The sequence below is a fragment of the Saccostrea cucullata genome, unplaced genomic scaffold, assembly GCF_032062105.1.
Source record: "Saccostrea cucullata isolate Sc308-1 unplaced genomic scaffold, CSIRO_AGI_Scuc_v1 ctg3168, whole genome shotgun sequence".
Classification (NCBI taxonomy): domain Eukaryota; kingdom Metazoa; phylum Mollusca; class Bivalvia; order Ostreida; family Ostreidae; genus Saccostrea; species Saccostrea cuccullata.
In genome coordinates this window covers 18,354-43,512 of record NW_026933507.1, presented here as the reverse complement: position 1 = coordinate 43,512, position 25,159 = coordinate 18,354, and the positions used below count along the sequence as shown (strand labels likewise).

The 25,159-nt window shown below is 34.1% G+C and overlaps 1 non-coding gene across 1 annotated transcript; it reads right to left on the bottom strand.

The window, feature by feature from the left end:
- Positions 1-16,335: 16,335 nt before the first annotated feature.
- Trnal-gag (transfer RNA leucine (anticodon GAG)) lies at positions 16,336-16,407 on the bottom strand. The gene has a single exon. It is a non-coding gene; the product is annotated as a tRNA-Leu (tRNA).
- Positions 16,408-25,159: the final 8,752 nt, after the last annotated feature.

The following is a 25,159-nucleotide window of genomic DNA, read 5'->3' as shown; positions in this document are numbered from 1 at the left end:
GCGTTATGATAAACGTGATGACTTCATCTTTTTATTTCAACATCGTCTACTTTTAAAGCAAAATACCTTTTTCATTACATATGGGGGTTATGTCTCCCGGTTTATTCGAACAATGTCTCTACTGAAAAAAAGTTACTAAAATAGGGCATTAACAATCTCATCAATTTATCATTTCGCAAGATATATGGTTCTATCATTAGTTCAAGCTGGACTATCCCGGAATTCTTCATTCTGTCTTATAATGTTAAGGAACATACGAAGGGTGACCAGGTGATGCTTACTCCTCCATGATACTTGATCCCACCTCTCATGTTTTAGAGGTCCGTGTTAATGACTTTCTGAGCTTTATAACTGTTTGTTATCTGCATGTTTCGCGTGAACATGCGACAAAATGTGGATTCAATGGGAAATGAGTTTGGTAAAGCAATTTATAGTGAGAATGAGGTCTGTAAATTTTTCAATGCTTCATCATATGTGAAAATGTTGATAAAGATGGAAGGACGATAATGAAGGCAGATGAAAAATAAGCCATCAAGAAACCCCCTCACCTCAAAAGATAATGAAAAGACTGGAAAACCAGAAAGTTACAACATGACGAGGGACAAAGCAACTGATCAGCAATCCCGGACCAAAAGGAAAACAAAATCAATTTAGGTTAAAGTAAGACTGAAAAGGAAAATTGTAACTATTTGTGGTTAATACTGTTTTAAGAAAGAAACTTCCATAAGTTTTTAAGTCTTCTACAACTGATTGTTAATATTTCTTCCTTCCAATATTCTTATATAAATTGCAATTGCCTCAATTCTGAGGCATAACTTTGTCGTAGAATTTTTCCTTTTTATCATTGGTATTTTTTTTATATCCACTCGCGCTTTTTTTATTTTGGTGACATAGTAGAGTTATAATATCTGAGACTTGATATTTTGATTTTGCTTTTCTTCTTTATAAATAAGACTTTCTTTAACATTTATTATTCCCAGAGACACACAGAGCCGAGCTTCAATTTACTTCCTGTTTCAATAAACTTTGTTTCGTTGTTGCTATGCTAGAAGCACGTGATTCTTCAGGCGCGGATCCAGAATTTTTTTCCAAATTAACCCCAGTCCCAAAAAAATTTTCAACCCCCCCCCAAACTCGCCCAAACTTCAAAAACCTATTTCGTGGGGGGGGGGGGGGGGGTGGAGGGTAGTGAATGACTTTTAATACATCAAACCTTCAAACCTTTGACTTTTCATACCACTTTCATACAAATTCGCGTTCACCAGTTGGGGTCTGCGTTTTCCGAGGTGGGTCCAAGTTAACTTTTTTCTCGCTTCTGTATAAAAATTTAATGACCTTGCAAATTCGTGGGGAGGGGGGGTCCTGACCCCCCCGACCCCCCCTCTAGATCCGCGCATGTTCTTCAAATTTCAGTTTGATTTTAAAAATTAACAATGTTGATTTGCATCGCAGTGGTCTAATGTCAGTCCTACAAACACGATGTCGGCATCACGGTCTCAGACAGCTGTTAAAGGGAAAAAAGAAGTATGTTAAGTTTTCTAAAATTCTTCTTTTTAATTTTTAAAATACCTTAACAAACGTCAAATTTAATTCATATTAACAAACTTAAATAACAAAATTATTTTTAAAAAAAAAACTGTCATAATCCGCTCTTTTTTCACAATAAAATAGTTTGAGTTTTGCTAATTTCTAATTACTATTACCGTAGATTGATTGAGAATGACTTTCATAGATATGCAATTTTTGAGAGAAGGGAGAAGGGTAAAATTAAAAAAAAATAATTTGTGTTGTTTTTTATTTTCTTGTTGGTATATTTTTTTGCTTCAACATAGTATTCACTGTCAACACTTTTTGTTTAATTTGTCAAAATATATGCTAATAAAATTAGAAGGAAATGAATATGCCTTCAACTGTATAGGATCAAATTGAACCCCCTTAATAAAGTGTATTGGAGTATTGCGCGTTTCTCATTTAAGTTATGTGCAAATGTCTATAGTTAACACAAAAAATAATTGTATATTTTTTTTGTAAAAGTTGCAGGGTTTAGATATGGAGCTCAAAGGAAAGGGTTATCCTGGGGGTTACTCTTTATCTTCGTGGTCGGCCACGCCTCTTTCTAGTGATTCAGAAGATGACGTGGGGAAAACAACTGAAAACCGAAAAATGGAGGACATCATATTTGCGCTACGTACTAAAATACGATTAGATGCTCAAAAATTTCTAGAAGAAAATGAACAAATTCGTCATGAGGCAAACCAATAAATTAAAGAATTGAAAGAATCATTTCAAAATAAGGAGGATGAAATAGCAGAAATTCAGAAAAACCATAAAAGAGATATTCGCGAAAAAATCAAGCACATTGACGAGCTTGAAAAAAATATTCAAAAAGCTGAAGAAGGTATAACTGTTCTTCAAGAAACCAACAAAGAACTTCTGAAGAATAAAACTGAACAATCAGAGGAGAGAAAAAGAGGAATGGCGGAGGTGGTGAAGCTTAAGAAGGAATTGCATGATGTCTACCAAAACCTTGAAATAATTTTTGTCAAAGGAAAATTAAAATATTATGCCTCACTCATGTTTGTGTCTGAGAGTTATCACAACTGTAAGGGGGGGGGGGGGGAGTGTCCTTTTTGTGAACATGTTGCTTGCCATAAATTCAGGAAGCACGAGGGGTGATCAAAATGTTCGCGAACTAATTGAATAACTTCCATAACAGAAACAATATTTGTTTCAATGTTGATTATATTTTAAATTAATCCTCTCCATTTTTAATGCACATCAACCACCGTTCTGAGCATGCGCGAATCACGTGATACTGGCGGTCACGTGACCCCCTCCGTAGCATTCTGTCACAAAAGTTGAAAGATTTTTCTGAGTTTTATATATTTTTCTATGTGAGTTAATTTTTATAACAAGAACAGTTCATATGTCAGAAATGGTCAAATCTCGGCAACAGAATGAGTGGATAAGAATATCCTTTCCAAAAATAAGCATGGCGACCATTAAAACACAAATCTTCTGTCTCGGGAGAGACCTTTATTCACGGTGGATAGAGAATGGGTGCCTCCTTTTTATCATATCTAATATGTTTAAAATCTAAAGTAAACGATATCTTAGGTATTTAATAATTATATTATTGTTCAAATATTAAACTATTTTTCAAAGTGTAAATTGGAGGTCTTTGATAGCAAATTGCTTAATTAAAAACACACATCTTTTCAAACTTGCTTTCACTGGGCAAGATGACAAGTATTATTTTAAACCATCTGCCTTTCTTCACTTAAGGGGCAATATCCCTCTGCTCCAAATTTCACGACTTATTTTTTAAAAATCCAGACATTGATTTTCAGCAACAACTATAGCATTAAATTCAAATGGAAAATAGTTTGAAGTATGAAGCGTAGCTTACTTTTTCAGAAATGAATAATATGTCAAATCATGATGTCAAATTTGATATGGTAAATAGAAAGATTAATTATTTTTTATCTCACAATTAAATTAAAAATATGAGGTATATATAAAAATAATATTTACTCTCATACCTATCTCATGCGCGGATCTAGAGGGGAGGTCGGGGGGGTCAGGACCCCCCCCCCCCCTGGAATTTGCAAGGTCATTAAATTTTTATACAGAAGCGAGAAAAAAGTTAACTTGGACCCACCTCGGAAAACGCAGACCCCAACTGGTGAACGCGAATTTGTATGAAAGTGGTATGAAAAGTCAAAGGTTTGAAGTATTAAAAGTCATTCACTACCCCCCCCCCCCCCTACGAAATAGGTTTTTGAAGTTTGGGCGAGTTTAGGGGGGGGGTGAAAATTTTTTTGGGACTGGGGTGGACCCCCCCTGGAAAAAAATTCTGGATCCGCGCCTGATACCAATCTAATTCCCATTAGAAAACATACTGAAGTGCTGCTTTTTAAATCACAATAACAAATTGTTTTCTGTGCATGTAAAATAACACGCATCCATAAACAAGAGTTATCGTTCCATTATCGCCCTTGAAAATATTCTTTAATGAAACGAAATATTAATTAAATGTTTACAAACAAAACTGCATCTGAAATTTCTGTACAATTAAAAGAATTATACTTTAAGAGATAGAGATTTCTCAATTTACACTGCTTAAAGGAACTGAATATAAATGTTTTAAGTAAATTATTATAAATAAATAATGTACATACTAGCAATAGAATCTATAAATCAACATTTTTACCATATAATAAGCTTTATTGAGTTGACTATATAATGGTTCCCAAGAAGGAATCTTGTAAACTCTGACATCACATTTCACTGAATTTCATGACCAAATGTCTGAAGAAAGTTATCTCTCTTATCAGAAGAGTTTTCTGTCTTATCAGAGGGATATTCCACCTTAAACGATCAATCCAATCATTAATTGCATTTATAGGAACTCTTTTATCTAAATAAACTGTGTACAAATTATTATATGATACTTCAGAGGGATTTTTAAGGATTTCAATCCCTAATGGTACTAAATTCTCTACCCTTAAATGTCAGTCAAGTACACAATACTGTGATATTATATTAAAGCATTTTATATTGGAAAAGGATTGCCCACGAGAAATTTTCAAAAAGTTCATTAATTAAGCAGTAGTTAATTAACAAAGATTGCATTGAAGTATATTGGGAAAAGCGTTTTTTCAAAATGAAAATTCAAATAATTTGAATATCAATAAATCCTGTGGTGGAAGATGCATTGAAATATTATAAAAAGAATGATAATTGAAAACAATTTTTTACCAGCTAAATTTTTTAAATTGATTTTTTTTATTAATTAAAAAAGGGGAGATAACTCTTAACAAAATTCAAGGTCATGAATTAGGACACATCCCACTAAACACACTTATAGTAATAAATGCGAAGTATGTCTAAATAAACTGAGTATTCAATGCCTACATATCTGTTATGTCTTCAATTTCATTGAATTTCTTCCTATTAAGGATTGAAGACCTTAAGCACCGGATAGAACGGCGCATTCGGGGTGGCGGTGGGGCGTGACTCGGGGTGGCGGCACCGAAGCGAGAAAAACACCATCAAGGTGTGTTTACCTGAATTTTTTTCATATGTTCAGACGTCTTAGTTAAGAAAATTGTATGCTACGGAAGAGAACAAATATCAACGTACCGCTGATTGTTTAAAGCAGCCTTTGAGAGTGCTCTCAAACACTCCTCCTCACTTTTCGGGGTATCAACGTTTTCAACTTCTGACATGATATTCTGTTTCAAAATTGACCTCAAAGGGTTTTTTTCCTCACATCATCAACAGTAATAAAGTTGTACGATAGAATTTAACTTCAGTCCTACTTTAAAAGTCAATATATGTTACTAATTAAGCCAATTTAGGCTTCAAACTCTATGCGACGATCGGGGTGGCGGTTTTTATGCCTTGCGGGGTGGCAGCATGTCCGAGAAATAAGGATTATTTTTTCATTCAGCGTTCTCCTGGCCCCCTTGCGAGACAAAAAAGATTCAGATCTCTTAGAGAAATTTAGATTATGGCATGGCATGATGTTATTTCGCTATAAATGTGGCTATGTCAAACTTTAAGAAGTTTATTTTTATAATTTAAAGTCCGAACTGAACAAGAAATTAACACTTTATCATGATCAGTGCGTATTGCTTTATACATGCAGTTGCTAAATTTAAGTTTTGAACAAAAGTCCAAATTAACAACTATACATCATAAGAGAGAGGTATTTTTGTGGAGCGATTGATTTGGGATTTTTACGATTTTTACCTATTGCACACATGATGAATAAGGACATGTATAAACAATTTAGTAATTCATTTATGAAGAAAGATTTTATATCAGGGGGGGGGGTCTGTTCACACTGTGGTCCATAATTTTGCGACAAATTTTTATCAGTTTCATTTCTTCAAAAGAAAACTCGAATTCATGTATTCTTACAGGGATGTTGCAGGGATGTTAATCTTGAAACATCACAAAGTCACTCCATTTCCTGTCTGGTTGTCCAGGATAAGAGTTGATAGTAATGCATTGATTGGCTCACGATGTTTTTCCAGGAATATTTTTCAGAAAACCTTGCTTCATTGAGAAATATCTGTATAATTTAAAAGATGGTATTAAAAAGAAATCGCCAAATGTCTTGTACAAAACGAGTGATATGATTATATTGTTGGATTGCCCATTATCTGATCTGCGATTGGCAAAAAGATAAGACAAAAAAAGAAAACTTCAAAGAATAATAAACACGAAAAGAAAAATTGGTAAAAAACGACTATGGTTTGTTATATTGATGTGTTGTTATACCACTAGGTTAGTGAAAACTTAAAAGTTGAATGGAAATCATGTTATTTCAAATTATAATTATCCCTGAGCATTTTTCTTGTCCCATGTTAAGGGGGGGGAGGGGCTCAAGGACGTTTTTTACTCCACCACATACATACATGTAATTATATATGTTACCGGTCTTGTAAAGTAGGCTTTCCCCCCTAAAATCTCCCCATTGGCTCTTAAGTAGACTTTCCCACGGAAAGCTGGCTCTAGAGTAGAATTTCCCCTACGGAAATCCCACACCAGAGTCATTTTTTTTGGGGGGGGGGGGTGGGGGTGGTCCTAATCTGTATAGTATATATAGAGTTTGATTTCCTCAGATCCCCCCCCCCCCCCCCCCCCCGATGAAATATGATTTAAGGGCAGATGATACAAACAAATCTTGAAAATTACAATTTATGTGCTACTGAAATAATTTTTTATTCGCTAGAACTTTATTTTCGAGTAATTACGCGAGGCAGTGTGCTCGCGAAAATTTGATTCTCGCGTATAATAGTATTCTTTAAGATTAATTAGAGCAAGACTAGAATTCGTGAAAATTTTGTCTCGCTTATCAAGAGTCAATGACTATCTCGCGAAAATAAGGTGTCGCGAAAATAACGTGATCTACAGTATTTAAATATGTAAAATGAAAGCTACATTAATATGACGAAAAAAAAATATATAGATTAATAAGGATAGCTAAAGAAAGGTGGAAAAAAGAACATCATAGAAATTTCATGATTGTAATCATTTACAACCAAATTACATGTAGGTCCAAAAATATATACCAATCTGGACATCAATTTTTGTTTGTTTCATTATATTTTGAGAATATTTACATTTAATTTGAAAGTTAAATATTTTGGTTTGAGATTACATAATTTGCCTTACAATATAAGTAATTAAACCCACTCATTTATCTTTTGAAAATCAGTTTGCCGTTTATCTTTTTTTCATAAAGATACTGAGTATTGTGGCTGTGGTTTACATTGACTCTATACACGAGGGGGAGGGGGGGGGATCCTACTCTGAGAAAGAAAGAGGGATAATTTTACTCTGGTATGAGTTTCCCCTCAGTGGAAAATCCTACTCTAGAGTACGATTTCCGGGGGGGCAAAGCTGGCTATGGTTGTCGTTGTCGTTTTTATGCTTTTTATTTCAGTTCATTTTACGTTTGTTCCAATGGATTAGACCGAACATGGTCGATGGGGGGGGGGGGGGCATTCTACAGTTTCTTTTATGGCATAGCCCCACCCACTTCTTGCAAAGATAGACATAATAAAGACATTGAACATTTTGGGGGTAGTTTTAGCCCCCACCCCACCTCTTTTTACACGCACCGGTTACAGTGTATTCAAAGAAGGGTGAGTTGTGCATGGGGTTTTGAAAAAGAAAATGGTACTGAAAGAATATTGATCTATCCTAACACCTCCCCCAAGAAACAGGATTTAGCGTTTGAATAATTTAATTCTTTTGCTTGTCAATTTTTTTTCCAGGTTTGAATTTTGTTCTCTTTCTTGTCCACTCCTATCATTTTTTCTTCTGAAGCTAATGTATCATAGTAAAGTTTTTGTCCATTATTGAGGAGGGCCGTATTGGGATTTGTTAAAGTGAAATTATTTGTTGTTTTGCATTTAGTGGATGAGATACCCCCCCCCCCCCCCAACCTTCCCGCCCCAATTAAAAGATATAGGAATGGATAGCGATCATCTTTAATAGATTTTCAAGTTTTTTGCCCATAATTAGTCAAATTAGGGGCTTTATAAAAATTGGTCAAACTCTCTGCACCTAATTAATGCATTTTACAAGTCAACTTCTTGTAAAACGCATTAATTAAGTGCAGAAGGTTTGGCCAATTTTTAGCATTTAGTGTGATACACATAAATCGACAATTTTAGTTAATTTCATATCTTTCGGCTATGAACGTATGTCCCGAATAAACAGATTATCACAATATGATAATTTAACAACAGTCACTCAGTTGTTGTTTTGTCAGTTTAGGGACAAGTACAAAGATGTTGATATGTGTATAAAAATCGTGTTTGAAATTTTCTTGATTATTGTGCTTAACATGGACTTTTGTTCAAAACTTCAATGTATCAACTGTGCATAGCTATACGCACCACTACATTGTATCATTATAAAGTGTTAATTTCTTGTTCAGTTCGGACTTTAAATTATAAAAATAAACTTCTTAAAGTTTGACATAGCCACATTTAAAGCGAAATACCATCATGCCATGCCATAATTTAAATTTCTCTAAGAGATCTGAATCTTTTTTGTCTTGCAAGGGGGCCAGGAGAACGCTGAATGATAAAATTATCCTCATTTCTAGGACATGCTGCCACCCCGCAAGGCATAAAAACCGCCACCCCGATCGTCGCATAGCGTTTGAAGCCTAAATTGGCTTAATTAGTAACGTATACTTAGTATTATTTAGAGAACTCGACAGGTTCTGTATCGTAGATACAAATTTGGGGGCAGACGAGTGCGAAAGCACGAGTCTCCGCCCCCAAAATTGTATCTACGATACAGAACCAGTCGAGTTCTCTAAATGATTTGTGACACGATCAATCAAAAATAGCTCCGCCCACTTTATAACTTTGCAGCGTCCAAACTTCCGCCAGAGTTCTGTAGATGAGGCCCCGACGGGGAGTACGCATCCGCAGTATATATATATTTCCACGGAAAACGTAAAATTCGGTCAGATTTGTTTTGACAATTTAACGGGGTAGACGTAATCGAGTGATAGTCAGTCTTAATGATAAATTGGAGGATTTAACCGTAATTGTTGGGATCTATTGTTATGATTGTAGATGGAGATTTATCATAATTTATTTCAGGGATCTTGAAATCCCGGTTTAACTAGATTTACATAAACAGGATTTACAGAAAATTCTTCGATGGACTTTGATGTCACGGATTTTTATTTTCAAATTGAATTGCGACATTAAAAACGAAGTGTAAGAGACGTGTGGCTGTCGTCAGCGAGAAGGATTTTTTCCGTGGTAGCGAATTTTCCGTTTCGTGTGGATTGTTCAAAATTAGGTACAGAGGATGTTTTCCGTTATTGCGATTTTTCTTTTTACTTTCGATCGAAATTACGTGTAGATTCTGTGTGGAATAAGTTTTTAAAAAGTGATTTAGAAATTTTGACATTCTGCATTCTCAGAAAAATACCGGGTATTTCTTAAAAATTAATAATAGGAAAACATCAGTATTTATTATGTGTACGTGCTAGCTTTGCTAAATTGAATCAGATTTATTTTTAGACCGTGCTGTATTTTAGATACAGAATAGTTGGCAAATGCAATACTGTAAACAAGGCTAATGCAGAACGGAAAGTAGCTCCGCCCACCACAGTCCCGTTCTGTATTGCTAATACAGAACAGTAAACTTCAAAGAAAAACACCGCTATCGTGTCACAATTGACTTTTAAAGTAGGACTAAAGTTAAATTCTATCGTACAACTTTATTACTGTTGATGATGTGAGGAAAAACCCCTTTGAGGTCAATTTTGAAACAGAATATCATGTCAGAAGTTGAAAACGTTGATACCCCGAAAAGTGAGGAGGAGTGTTTGAGAAAACGGAGCACTCTCAAAGGCTGCTTTAAACAGTCAGAGGTACGTTGATATTTGTTCTCTTCCGTAGCAAACAATTTTCTGATCTAAGACGTCTGAACATATGAAAAAAATTCAGGTAAACACACCTTGATGGTGTTTTTCTCGCTTCGGTGCCGCCACCCCGAGTCACGCCCCACCGCCATCCCGAATGCGCCGTTCTATCCGGTGTTAAGATATACAATAAATTGTACAGTCATTTGTTGAACGAGTTTGACTGAGACAACCATTTTTCGTCACAAGTGACCTACATAGTGACGTCATTTTCACATTGTGACGTCACAAACAAGCATAAGCTATTTATAGACCTTGTGTATGGCTATGTGTGTACCGAATTTCATTGTAATCTGAATTGTGGTTTTGTAGATATAGAGATAGTTCGCGAGCTTTTTGATCACTCCTCGTATTCTGAATGAATGTTTTTCAGTGTGTGAGGAAAGTGATTCGTGCTGTTTGATTTTGTGGAAGAATGTGATAAAATGTATGCTGTGACGACACTGGAGGGTTATTGATCACTATAATTTCCTTTTCATATGTGTGATAGCAATAACAATTATATATATCTAAATATCAAGTTATACAAACATTCCAACTATTTGAAGTAATAATCCAAGGCTTTCTTTGGAATTTTTTTTAAGAATTTAAACAAAGATTAATCTATGTAAGGAAATGATTCATTTATTGAGAACAGGAAAATGTTGTTATTGTTAACCCTTGTCTCGGTTAGTGATTATTCTCTTTAGATAAGTGGACAGGCTTTCGCTGTAGGCGTAAGCCTGTCCACTTCTCTAAAGAGAATAGGTTAGTGATGTGCATTGTCATATATTTTTATATTATTTATTCATATTTTTGTACTATGATGCAGTTTTGATAAAAATATTTTTTTCAAGTGAAATGTGTTGTGCTTTTTTTCTGATGAAAACTTGTGTAAGACCTTGTCCAAGCAGCTAGATGAATGAATGTAGTCCGTCATTTATCCATAAAAGCACATTGACTTGGTGTGCAAATTACATTTACTACAACTTTCAGCATGATTATCCACATTTATGGTAACAACTTTTTTTTATGGAAATGGAACATTTGGATAATCATGCTCTTCAATTGTCAGTCTGGCTCCCCCCCCCCCAATTAAATCACTTTTTCATAGAACAAACATCCCTCTCCCCCACCAGTGGACACATTTTATAAGCCTAAGTTTGAAACGGCTCTGAACGTTTTCTAAGTACGTAATGTGATGTACAAGAAGAGTTTGTCAGTGGTATTCCAACAAATACCCCTAAACACCTCGACCCCCCTCACCTCAATCCGTAAGCCCTCTACTTTCTCTTGTTTTATCAAATAACTGGAAATAGCTATCATTAAGGTCTTCCGTTTCCAACGGAAGACCTTCTACTGATTCTGATGGTAAAGATTATTATTCTTTTTTTTTCTTCTACTTCCTAGACCGCAACTTTGAGGCTTCATATCTCACTCATTTCTCAACGGATTTGGCTCAAATTTTCAGGGGTTAAAGACGTTTATAAACTCTACAAGAATGCTGACTAAAATTTCAAAAATTCACTTCCGGTTTTGAGTTATTTCCCTTTAAACGAAAATTTATAGGCTTTCGTTTCCAGATAAAGGCTCAGAGACCACAAAAGCTGAAGCAGAATTTTTACTGATTTTAGGTAACAGAAGGATTGAAGTTGTGCACATCGGTTTTTGTTTTTCGATTTCTGTATTAACAATGGCGCTATATAGGGGTCAAAAATTAGAACGCCGAAAAGAACGAAAATTTACACATATTTTCCTTTTTATCTTGAAAACTAAAAATATTTTGTTAAGACATAATGAACAATAGTTGTGCATAATTGCAAGGGCTTTCATATAATAATATTCAAAAGGGGCTGGCCCCTATAATTAGGGCTCTATGGAACTTGAAAGTTTTTGCTTTATAACTCAAAAACGGTAAATATTTCGATCTAGATCTTACGAACAAAATTGTTCTTTTACACCTTTTTGATCTGATGAAAATGCTGTTTTGTTCGATTATGCCGGGAATAGTGGTAAGCAGGCAAAGTAAACAGGTAGCGTTTTTCCGATTACATTCACCTTGTTTGTTAACAATTATATAACACGCCTCCCTCGATAGCGCGGGGCAAAGTCGGTCACCGGGAATCAATCGGCGGGTAATCCAGCGACCCACAGTTATACACAAATAAAAACACAGAATGGTTAAATTCATTTCTTTACTATATGAAATTGTATCTTAATACTATCTCTGTCCTATGAAAATATTATTTTGTTTGAGTCTAACGTATTATAGGAAAGAAAGCTAGACAGTTCTCATCTTGCTATTGAAGGAAAACTCTGTAGTCTTTATGCGCAGAATTGAAGTAAACTTGCCGTAAGTAATAAATATTTTACAATGCTGTATCATATCTCTTTTATTTAATTAGGTTCTAAACGTGTTCTTTGGTTCCCGTTCAGAGTATTCAATGGCATCATTTTCCTTTTATTAATCAAGATCTTTCCAAGAGAAAGAGTTTTAGAAAAAAGCACGAGTATCTTTTCTTCGTTAAAATATGAACACAAACAATATGAACGAAAACCATACACGCCCGGGTCTCATAAAAAGAACTTTCAAAGAGTCCAATAATACAAAAATTATTTACCGCGCGATTCTCACATTCACCTGGAACCCAGATTTTTAGCGTGTGTACCATTGCGTAATCTTACGATTACACGTGTCCAAGAAAATCTAAAGCGACACACCGCGGCGAACCATTGACCCCGTAGTCATAGACAAAATAATTGGTGTATTAAAACTATTTTACAATTAATGGAAAATTATTATTGTCGGATATTTGAGATTAATATGTTGGCTTATCTTTGTTTTAAATTTGATTGCGATACATGTTTATCTAAAACAGCTATCTAAGCTTTGTGTTTGTTTACAATTACGCGACCAATCATTCCTTCCATCGCTTGTTGACATTAATTTACACAGCGTGGTCGAATGTTAAATCTAATTTTACAAACTTACGGAAAACATTATTTTCTGTAAGTAAATCGAATCTTTCAAGAATATTTTAAAATATCTTAGGTTAGACTTTAGAACAAAACGCTGGGGTATTTATTTTATATGTACATAAATCAATCTTCCAATTTTTATAGTTCGTTAGTTCAATGTGTAATTTTACTTTTCATTTTGACGATTCATAGCTTAAGGACTGGTGATCTGCGGTTACTTAACTTCAACCAATATTGATTTAAATGCACAAGCTTAATTTGTGCTTTTAACACACAAATAAATCTGTTTTCAACACAAATTTTCCCAAACACATTTTATTTTCTTCACAGATTTTTACCATGGCTATTTCAGTTTTAAACTTTTATAGAAAATCTTCCGAATCATAAGGATCTAATTAGAACTATACTCAATGAAATGGACTAAACATCGATAAGTATCTCCGAACCTGTAAACTTCGTAAGTGACTTCTGTGCTTGCACAATGCCCATTTTTATTACAGGTTGAATAGTCAAGTTGAAAAAATTATTCAAGATTTTAAAGCAATAAATTTAATTTGTGTATAATTTATTCAAAACCTGTAAATGATTAGTATAGTGTGCTAACATTTTAATTTTGTTCCGTGATTTTAAAAATATCAGTAGCAGGTTATACAATGAACATGTAAGTAGTAATAAACCCGCCTCGTATGTACGGAATCGAAAATTTAAGAACTTATATAACAATCTGCAGCTACATGTACTGAATATCAGAAATTTATCATGTAATTACACACTTTTATTTCCTAATTTAAACTGTTAAAATCATAACCGGCACCATAGTTAAACATTAATTGTCTTATAATCGGCACTTAGGGCCTTTGAGCAGGGAGGGATCTTTTTTGTGCCAGCACCTAAAGCGACACAGGACCTTGTTCTATACGGTCTCATCGGAAGAACAGGTCCCCACGTCCCACAGTGGGATTCGAAACCACGACGTAAGGAGCTGATCCTTACCTGGCGACTATAGAGCAGTCTCTCTAATCACTGCGCTATGCGGGCAACCTTGGGGGATATAAAATGAAAACAATGAAGAAAACGGTCAGTTAAAAAAAAAAGAATGGGTCGTTTTGAAATATTATTCTTACGAACTTCAGGGCAAGTATGAGAAACCATATTTATGAAAGCTTCCTGATGTAAAAAAGATTACTTTTTTTTTCAAATCATGACTAGAGTTTTCCCTTGCAAAGTGATTGTGTATTTTGGGGGGTAGTGTGGATGGGACGGGAGTGAAACGGTCTGTTTAACTGTCCATATGTCTGTCTGTCCCTGAAAGTTTTTCCCAGAAGGCCAGGCTATAACATAAAGAAACCAGAATCTTGTACTCGATACAAAGATTTCAAATGATCCTAGGATGTGTCATTGTATTTATTCAAGGCAATATTACGGGAAATTCAAGATCACTGGAGAAAGAATCAATGTTTTGTTGCATTCATTTATATGTAATCGAGAATATCTGTAAGCTCATGCTTGATACAGAGATTGCTTGTGATAAAAAGGTTTTTTTTTACGATTTTGACTCAGAAAATAGTATTTTTTTCCTTCTGACTATATTTGTTTAAGTTCATACTTGATACAAATTGCTTATAGTCCGCCGGTTTTCAGATGACTTAAAATAAGGTCATTTTAACAAATTCAGGGCCAATAAAAGAAAAGTTGTAAAACACCTGTCAGAGTTATGAATTTCTAAAAGTTGTTTCAGATTGAGGGTTTGTCTTGACAAAGAGCCAAGGTTATTCTGTTAAAAACAAGGTCACTGACAGAAGAAATTTGTTCTTCTCCAGGCTATGAACTAGTAAGTGAAAATCATTGGAGGCTCTTACTTGAAACATAGATTACTTATGATTGGAGGTTGTGTCATGTCACCCTGATCAAAGGTCTTTCTGGCAAATCAAGGTCACTGAGAGAGAAAAAATGTTTAAGCATAACTTTGTAATTAAGATTCACTGGAGGCTAATGCTAAGAAGAAAGGTTGTTCACATAAGAAAGTGCAGTGATCTTGACCCAAGGTCGGTACTTCCTGTCCACAGCTCAAACGGAAGACCTACTCGTTACTTTGCAACAACGAGCTCAGCTCTAGTTAATTAATCTCTTTGCTTTATCTTTAATACATAACATGAATAGATACATTATATGCATTAGTTAATTTCGGAAACTACATGCATAAACTCACAGCATCCACTACTTTCACTTTATCTTCTTGGAAAATTAATTTGAAAAAATCATTATGTAATTCTTAAAAATAGTATCATTTAATATATAAATAACAACAAAATACCCCTCCACTATTTTTGAGGTGCACAGAACGTAAGAAAGAAAGACACTGTGTTTTACGCCATGACTTTGGAACTGAGACCAAGTGAGATCTATTTTTCCCAGGCCACAATTAAGGACCATTTTAGGAGGGGCGTACGAACTATATATGGAACTCTGCAAGAATGTATGGAGGACATAAATGTTGTGAAGGTGATTCCCAAAATAACCGTGTGTAGAAGAGACGGGAAATGGTTCACACTGGACAACAGGCGACTGTGGGTGTTCAGACAGTTGGAGTCTAAGGGAAGACTGTATAAGATCTCCGTGTATCAGTCAGATTCCATCCCTGACTGCAAGTACAACACTCAGAACGGGGGGACATCTGTCAAAATACTAGAATGGTGACGGTCGTCCATGTAAAGATTTTTTTGCCTCTTTGAAGGATATATTTTCAATAGAAACTTATTACTTTTATCCACCGTCTTCTTAACAAAGAAATCCTTAATTAAGGTACTTAGTACAAAGAAGAGGATGCTTACTGGAAATTCCGTTGAGTGTTTCCACTTGTGCAGTGATAAGAACTAATTACTTTAAGTTTTGTGAATGTTATTTAATTAATTAACACATACAAGTATTTTAGCTACATTGCACATGAAAAATTAAAATATTGTTTCATATTTCTTATAACTACCGGAAAGTCTACATATATATGTTTGTGAAATACATAATTAATATTTATTTATTTTTTTAAGTTGTTGAAATATAAACTGTTTAACCCCTATCCACCTGCTATTCAGTTATTCTTTCTGCACGTAAAGTATTCAACACAGTAACCAACACTGACTTACATTTGTAACGGGAGAGGAGAAAATGCAGCGGACCAGACCGGCCGGGATTCCAACCCGGGCCCCCTGAAACTCCAGTTAGGTGCTCTACCAACTGAGCTATCTGGCCACCGTCGATCGAACTCGGCTGACCGCCACATTCCTCCCTCCTTAAAGGTCTTTAGCCCTCCAAAGACCCCAAACTAATCCCTGGCAGGTCTCTCACCTGTCAGTTCCAGCTAGGGCATGGTAAGGCACCAAATGTAACGGGAGAGGAGAATATGCAGCGGACCAGACCGGGATTAGAACCCGGGCCCCCTGAAACTCCGTCAGATGCTCTACCAACTAAGCTATCTGGCCACTCGACTGAACGCGGCTGAACGCCACATATGTAAGTCAGTGTTAGTTTACTTCCTCCTTGTCTATTGTTTTATTCTATATAGAAGATCAACCATTTTTACGGAAGCCCATTTAGGACCTATCAAAAAGTATTTTTGAATTTGTTTATTTTGTTATAACGATTTTTAGAATTCGTTATAACGAATTTAATTTGTTATAACAGATTTATTGAATTCGTTTTAACGAATTAAATCTGTTATTACAGATTTGTTGAATTCGTTATAACCAATTTAAAAATTTGTTTTCACAAATTTTTGAATTGGTTATAATGAATTCAACAAATCTGTAATAACAGATTAAATTCGTAATAACGAATTCAATAAATCTGTTATAACAAATTAAATTCGTTATAACGAATTCAATGAATCTGTTATAACAAATTAAATTCGTTATAACGAATTCAATAAATCTTTTATAATAGATTAAATTCGTAATAACGAATTCACAAAAATCTGTTATAACAAATTAAATTCGTTATAACGAATTCAATGAATCTGTTATAACAAATTAAATTCGTTATAACGAACTCAATGAATCTGTTATAACAAATTAAATTCGTTATAACGAATTCTAAAAATCGTTAAAACTAATTTGATAATATTTTTTGATAGGTCCTAAATGGGCTTCCGTACATTTTCGTTACAATTTTTGTAGTAAAAATTTATTCTTAAACAAAAATTAGCAATTGACCTGGATACGATGCAGGTATTTGTCTTCAATTATAACTAGACAATCAAAGACTGGGTTATAAAGTCCTTTAAACATTTCACATCAGGAGCAGAACACACATGGACCTTAGAGGTGGGATCAGGTGCCGTGGAGGAATGAATACTAAAAGAAAGGTCTTGTCACAAGAAGTACACCTATGATATATGAAAGCCATAGCCCCACCCAGACAAAAGTTATGGGCAAGGTTAAAGTTTTTGCAACCAACAGACATACTGACGGACGGACAGGGCAAAAACTATAAACCCCGGATATTTCTTTTACGGGGGCATAAAAAACACAGATACATGTAACTGCAATAAAATGTAAACAAAGGTAACAGAAGTCGTGAAGATAACCATGCACCGCGAACACTGGTCGCAATTATAATTCCACGCCGATACCCGTGACAATAAAGCAGCCAGGTGAAATGAATGCAAAGAGTACACCCCGGTGCTGATATTGTAGATAATAATATCAAAAATTTTACGAGTTGTGTTTAGCTTTAAGATCAGGTGAAATAATCTCTCTCATAGGCGTCGGAAGCACATTAAAAGTAGGGATGAGGGTAAACCAACGAAAAAAATAAGCCCTTTTTTTTAAATGGGCGGGGGGGGGGGTGCTAAGCCCCCCTTATCCCCCCCCCCCCCTCCCCCGAGTCCGACTCCTATGCCTTTGCTCCAAAATTCACTGATTTGTTTTTGAATTCCCAGCCTTAATTTTCAACAACAATATTTAGCATAAAATTCAAATGGAATCTAGTTTTACTATGAAGCGTTGCTTACCTTTTCAGACTTGAATATTATTATGTCTAACCATGATGTGAAGAAAATGATAAATAAAACAATCAGTCTTTTTTTTTGGCAATAAAATAACATTGTTTTCTATGCTTATAAATGCAATGCATCCATTTACAAGAGTTATCTTTTCATTATCGTTCTTGAAATTTTTTTTTGGTGAATTTTTTTTTTTATTAATTATTTTTTAAAAAGTTTGCATCTAAAATTTCCAAAAACAATTAAAAGAATTATACGTTAAAATAAAAAAAATATTAATTTTTACAGTTTAAAGCAAATAGATATAAATGTATTACGTAAACTATTGTAAGTAATTTTTTAAAATGTTCGCAATAGAAAATAAAAATCCAAAAAGTTCAATTTACAGTTGTTAATTGACAATAGTTTTTGAAGGTCAAATTGCAAGACCATGAATTAAGAATAAGCACAAACCAATCATTCGAACCAGATAAAACGGTTTCCACATCAGAAATTTAAAAAAAAATTTTCATGTCAAGTTGCAAATTTTCAAAGCAAATACATGTAATATTTATCTTAAAAATTCCAATTTGTACATTCATACAGACACCCGCGTGACAGCCACGGGCACCAATGCTAACCAGTAAGATAACAACAATTCATAGTTAATCTTTAATATATCAGTTATTTCCTGAAAAAGAAAAAACAAATGTTGATTGATGGAAATATTACCCCAATGAATATACTCAAGACATGAATTTATGTATTTCATATGTTGACATTTAGTTTATGGAGGAGTAAAGTTTCTGTTTTCTGTTTGTAAACTATTTTAAAAAATGAAACAAAACACATTCTGATTCAGCTTGATACACAAGCATTTTATGAAGACGCTATATTCTGTATAATCCGTGTATCAGTGTCAGATTGAGTGTGAAGGAATTTTACAATAGAATCATATTGAAAGTATAAATTCTCTTATTCCTCTTCCAGGATAGATATCTGTTTCTTTGTTGTGAGAAATAATCGTGTGGTGGATTCTTATGATGGAACAGCAGCCCTGGGTGACGTTCAGTCAGTACTTACCTCAAAGAATCTCTATAGTCCAGGGGTAAGTCCCGTTTACTTATTTACAAACAAACTGGTATCTATGTTTTTTTATTCAAAATATATACATAATTATCTACTGTGTGAGACTTGTTTTATGGCATTTTTCAGCTTTTCTGTTGCACTATTTATTAAACAGCATCTAAAAAACAGAGAGATTTGATTTAGGCCTGTATGTTCATTATACTAAGGACTTGTTTCTCAGCCCTGCGAGCCAGCCACCACTAAGACATTAGAGGGCTAGTCAACTTTCTGGTGGGTCCTCGTAGCTTTTGCCATCTTCATGCTCGTCATCATCGTAAACCTGTATAAAATATATTTTATACAAAAATACATATAACAGTGAACCGTGCGCTTAAATTCTGCGCTGTCGCTATTTTTTGGAATATCACCCGTCGTCAAGCACTGTTGACTGTTGCTACGCTGTAGTGCGTGGCTTCATCATTCAACGGGTAATTCAGTAGTTTTTTAAATGTTTCTCGACCAATCAGATTGAACTTATTTACATGAAAGTATGATATAATATTTTAACTTTCCTTTGACAAAAATTAACATTTCTCATACAGTTTCTTGTTAACTGATAATTATTACTTTTTCTGATTAATTTTTTTCTCTATGTGTTGTGAAATCAGTATGCTTGGAACATGAAGCTATGTGGAAACGAGGAAATCATAGTGTATTGAGAAAGGTCTAGTCACAGGTAATATAAATACATGTGTATGTAATATGAAAGCCCTATCTCTTCTCATTCAATAGATATGGCCGAGTTTGATAGGTTTTTTTTGACGGACGGACAGAACTTTAGACGGACAGACGAATGAGATTTAATGTCCCCTCACTTTTGCGAAAGCGGGGGACAAAAATAGTGGGGTAGAATCGACCAAATTTTTGCATACATAATCTTAGAGCAACCATCCAACCCCCCATATCTGTGCACGTATTAATATTACAACTGTGAAAGTTCTCGACCTGGAATTAGCTATCATTGATTTATCTTGTGCATTATCTCTAAAGCATGTACATAACTTGCATTGCTTTACTTATTTAAAAAAAAACTCCAGTATACTTTTACTTTATCTTCTAAGAAATTTCATTTCAAAAAATCATGACGTAGTTCTTAAAAATAGTAACGTATAACATATAAATAACAACAAAATACCCGTCCGCTATTTTGGGGAGCACAGTACGCAAGGGGAAGACTGTAGCCACTACCTTTTCAAACACCATGACTTTGGAACTGCGGCCTAGTGAGATCTATTTTTCCCAGGCCACAATTAAGGACCATTTTAGGAGGGGCGTACGTACTATATACGGAACTCTGCAAGAATGTATGGAAGACATTAATGTTGTAGAGATGATTCCCAATATAACTGTGTGTAAAAGAGACGGGAAATGGTTCACACTGGACAACAGGCGACTGTGGGTGTTCAGACAATTGGAGTCTAAGGGAAGGCTGTTTAAGATTTCCGTGTTCGAGTCCGATTCCATCCCTGACTGCAAGTACAACACCCAGAATGGGGGGACGTCTGTCGAAATACTGAAATGGTAACAGTCGTTCATGTAAAGGACATTTTTCTGGCCCTTTTGAAGATTTCTTTTTCAATAGAATTTTATGAATTTAATCCACCTTTTTAAACAGAAAACCAGGACATCCTTAATTAAGGTACTTAGTACAAAGAAGAGGATGCTTACTGGAAATTCCGACGAGTGTTTTCACGTGTGCAGTGATAAGAACTAATGATTTAAGGGTACTTACCACAAACAAAAAATGGATGTGCGGGTTGATATGTATTTTTTGACTGATTTTGATTTGAAATGACATAAATATAAAATCACTGAAATATACAGAAATCGTAGGTGTTCCTTGGTGCTTAGATATGAGATTTTGTTTTGCCTTCTATATAATTCCATACAAAATTTTGCACAATTTTTTAACTTTATGACAAAATCTTATATAATTCTCCCACTCTACTTGGTAAACATTATTCAGGTTGTCAATATAAATATAAATCTATGAGAAATAATGCTGATTTCTGAAAAAAGTTTGTTTGTGTTATTTATCCTTAAGTTTTGTTAATATTGTCTCTTGTTATTTAATTAACACATACAAGTATTTTAGTTACATTGCACATGAAATTAAAATATTGTTTCTTATCTCATTACTACCGGAAAGTCTAATGTATATGTTTGTGTGAGCTCTCTGATTTATATTTATTTATTTATTTTAAGTTGTTGAAATATACAAATTGTTTTACCCCTATCCACGTGCTATTCGGTTATTCTTTCTGTATGTAAAGTATTTAAAACAATTTACGTGTAAGTCAGTGTTAGTTTACTTCCTCCTTGTCAATTATTTCATTCTACATATATATTAATTGAAGAAGTATACAGCTATAAATCAACCATTTTCAGTACAATTTTCGTAAATACCGGTATTGATCCATAAACATAATATCGAAAATTTTAAGCGTCGTGTCAGGTGAAATATTTCTCTGCTCCAAAATTCGATGGGTTTTTTTTTATTATTCCCAGCATTAATTTTCGTGTAACTATGAAGCGTTGCTTACTTTTTAAGAAATGAATATTATGTCTATTAATCATGATGTGAAGAAAATTTTATGGTAAATAGAAAGATCAGTATTATTATATCTCACAATAAAATATCGTATTGTTTTCCGTGCTTGTAAAATGACATGCATCCATTTACAAGAGTTATCTTTTCATTATCGTTCTTGAAAATATTTTTTTGGTTGAAAAATTTTAATTAATTAATTTTTAAAAAGTCTTCTACTGAAATTTCTAAAACAATTAAAAGCATTCAACGTTAAAATTGAAACGTTCTCAATTTTCACACTTTAAAGCAAATGAGTATAAATGTTTCAGGTAAACTATTATAAGTAATTTTTTAAAATGTTTGCGATAGAAAATTAAAGTTCAAAAAAGTGACATAAATAACTGTTAATTGACAATATCTATGTAGTTTTTGAAGGTCAATTCTAAGACCATAAATTGAGAATAAATATTACCATAACCAGTCATATAAAATATACATTAAAATGTTGAAAATGTTTTCACATTTAGTCGCAAATTTTCAAAGCAAATACATGTATAATTTATATTTAAAAAAAAACGCATGATGTTAAAAATCGAAAACTTGACAAGTCTATTTTCAGCTTATGGTTGCACCCTGATGTAACAGACCTATTTTTTGTATTCTTATGAAGCAGAATCTATTTTAAAAACTTGAGAAGTATAAAAGACTTGCTGTGGCCTGCAATTCGACATGTATAAGTCTGACTATAAATTCAATCTTGAGGAAAATGACAAAGTTTGTGATGAGGTCGAAAAATTAAAGAGAGCTGAAAGAATCTTTAGATGATAGGGAGGATGAAATGATACAACAAAAAAGAGAAATTCTCGAAAGAAAAAATCAATCAAATTGAAGAGCTCGAAAAAAAAAATATTCAAAAGACCGAAAAGGTTATATCTGTTCTCAAAGAAACCAACAAAGAACTTTTAAAGCAAAAAACTGAACAATCTGGAGAGAGGGTAAAGGTAATGTCGGAGGTGGCGGAGTTAAAAAAGGAACTGAATGATATCTATCAAAGTCTAGAACAAATGAAGAAAGAAATGAAAGATATGGAAAGCTCCAATGAACAATCAAAAAATGACCTGAAGGAATCTAAACGAAAGAAAAGCATCAGTGATGGCAAAACGAAATGTTGGGAGCTGATTTATTGAAAGCAAATTCTGAAATTAACAGACTGATTCAGCTACATTCTAAAGAAATACAAAAAGTTCGTACACAATATAAGAAAATTAAGTCACAAAATGATGGTCTTAAAAGCGATAATGCCAGCTACTGGCAGAAATGAAATAAATGCGAAAAGAAGTGAAAGTCTAGGAATTCCAAATGCCGCGGGAAATAAAGAATGACAAATAATGTAATAGACACAAACGTATGCAAAAACGTATACTGAATACACAAGACCTATAAATTCAAAATAGATTTTAAAATTATCATAATTCCAAGAAAAAACTATAATATTAGTATATCATTTAAAAGATGTTATTGAAAGCCTTTCATTCCATTGTGAATATCTCATATCATATAAAGAGGGAATGTCTTAGTTACAATTAAATGTATTAACTGTTTCAGAGACGATTATGATATTGTTGGGACATTGCATTTGAAATACCAATAGAAATCGTATGGGTTGTCTGTATAGCTGTCTTTCTGTCAACATTTTCATTTATTTTGTGCCACCATAACTTGAACAGTTTTTAAAGAAATGTTTATAACTTTTTCCTGTAAAAGCAGGACAACCACAGAGTGAGACGTTTCGATCATATCTCTTTGTCTTAAAATCTGTGTGTTTGTATGTATATATATTCAAGACGGTTTTGTTGAGACGCAATATTCAGTGACTCAATCTGTTTTCAACACATGTATTTTACTATTAGAAAAATACATTCTTGGGTGATATCACTTTGTGTGTGTATACTAAATGAAATATATGAAGACAAGATAACTATAATTTTATATCTTCTGTTCTTTGTTTAAATCTTACTAATAAAATATATGGAGATAACGAACAGTGTTCAAGCTCAAAAACCCATTAAACAATTCAAGTCAGGAGCAGCGCAAGGAACAGGGACCTCTGGAGCATCTCTGGTGGGTCAGGCGCCATGTAAGACTGAGCATCCCTTGCCGGTCAGTCACACTCGGCGTGTCCTCCTTGTAATAATCGAGGAACTGAATATTTAGGAAAATAAAACAAATATTGCATATGATGTAACAGGTCTGACTAGAACTTCGTATTTTCAAGAAATCACTGTTTACTTTGTTGGGTACGGCATTCTATGATTTCGGAGGAAATTCTAACAGTTCAAGTGCTCCAGTTTGTCAAAATTGGGGGGGGGGGGGGTGTTGCTTGACAAGCCAAGCAGTCCTTTACGAAGCTGTTTACTTTTTTATTTATTCCTGGAATCTGGCCTTGGATCTTAAAACCTTTATGTTCTTCATGTTTGGTTTCTCAAGGTAAATTTTGTTTTCTTGATGCAATACAATATAGCAATATTTTGAAAATCTTCACTAGTCAAGGGTTTCTGATACGCTTCTATCCTCAAAAATACTTGGCCTACGGTGTAAAAAGAAGTTTGAATTTGGAAGTTGTGATCGTCTTTCGACCAATCAGCAACTATTTTTTGTATATGACGATATCTTCGTTCGGGATAAATCTCGATGAATAGCTATAGTATCATCCAATATTTTAGGCTATGTGCAAAATATGTGATTAAGAATTTTTATTGAAGATGCAGATTTGTACTAGAGAACGTAACTAAATACTTTCTTGCTTATTGTTCTTCAAAAACTTTTAATTTTTTAAATAAGCTTCGTTATATCTGTCAATGACACAATTTGTGAATACCTGGTAGATTCGAGTCACCTAACGAAAACAATCCCTTCCTTTGACATCATTATAGGCCAAAGGATCATAAGGATAGTAGCGCATAAAAAAACTCTTGGCTAGCTACATGTTATTGTGCAGAACAAGACTGCATACCAATGTATTCCGACTTCATATTGTATTCTCCTTTATGTCCAATGCTCTTTAGTGTCTACTGTATGGTCAACCTGCTTTTCATTTCATCTACAGTTTTACACTGCATGCAAACCCACTTGTTTTCCGTTCTGCTCGGTCAAAAATCAGTCCTTCGGATGAGACCATATAAACTGAGGTCCCTTGCTCAAAAAGTTCAGATGGAAAACTATCAAACCATTTATATCCAAAGAAATCTAAGTCTGCAGAAAACACAATCCCTTTATGTTAAAATGACAAAATTTTGAATGATCCAAAAGAAACATGCAACACTCTTTGGAGCACCTGTTCTGAGCAAACATATTTCTATTCTTAATACGTTTCCCGATAGACTAAAAACAAGCTCAGGTAATCCCCTTGTACAAAAAAGAAGACCTTATGTTAAAAAGTAACTATTTTTTAAAAAATAACTATGGAGAGAACAATAATAGGCATTTATTAATGCCTGCTGTTCAATCCAATTCCAATTGAATAAAATATATTTTAAACTAAAAGTGGCTATTTAAAGATCTGTCAACGGTGTCTAGTTCCACCTCATGTAGACAG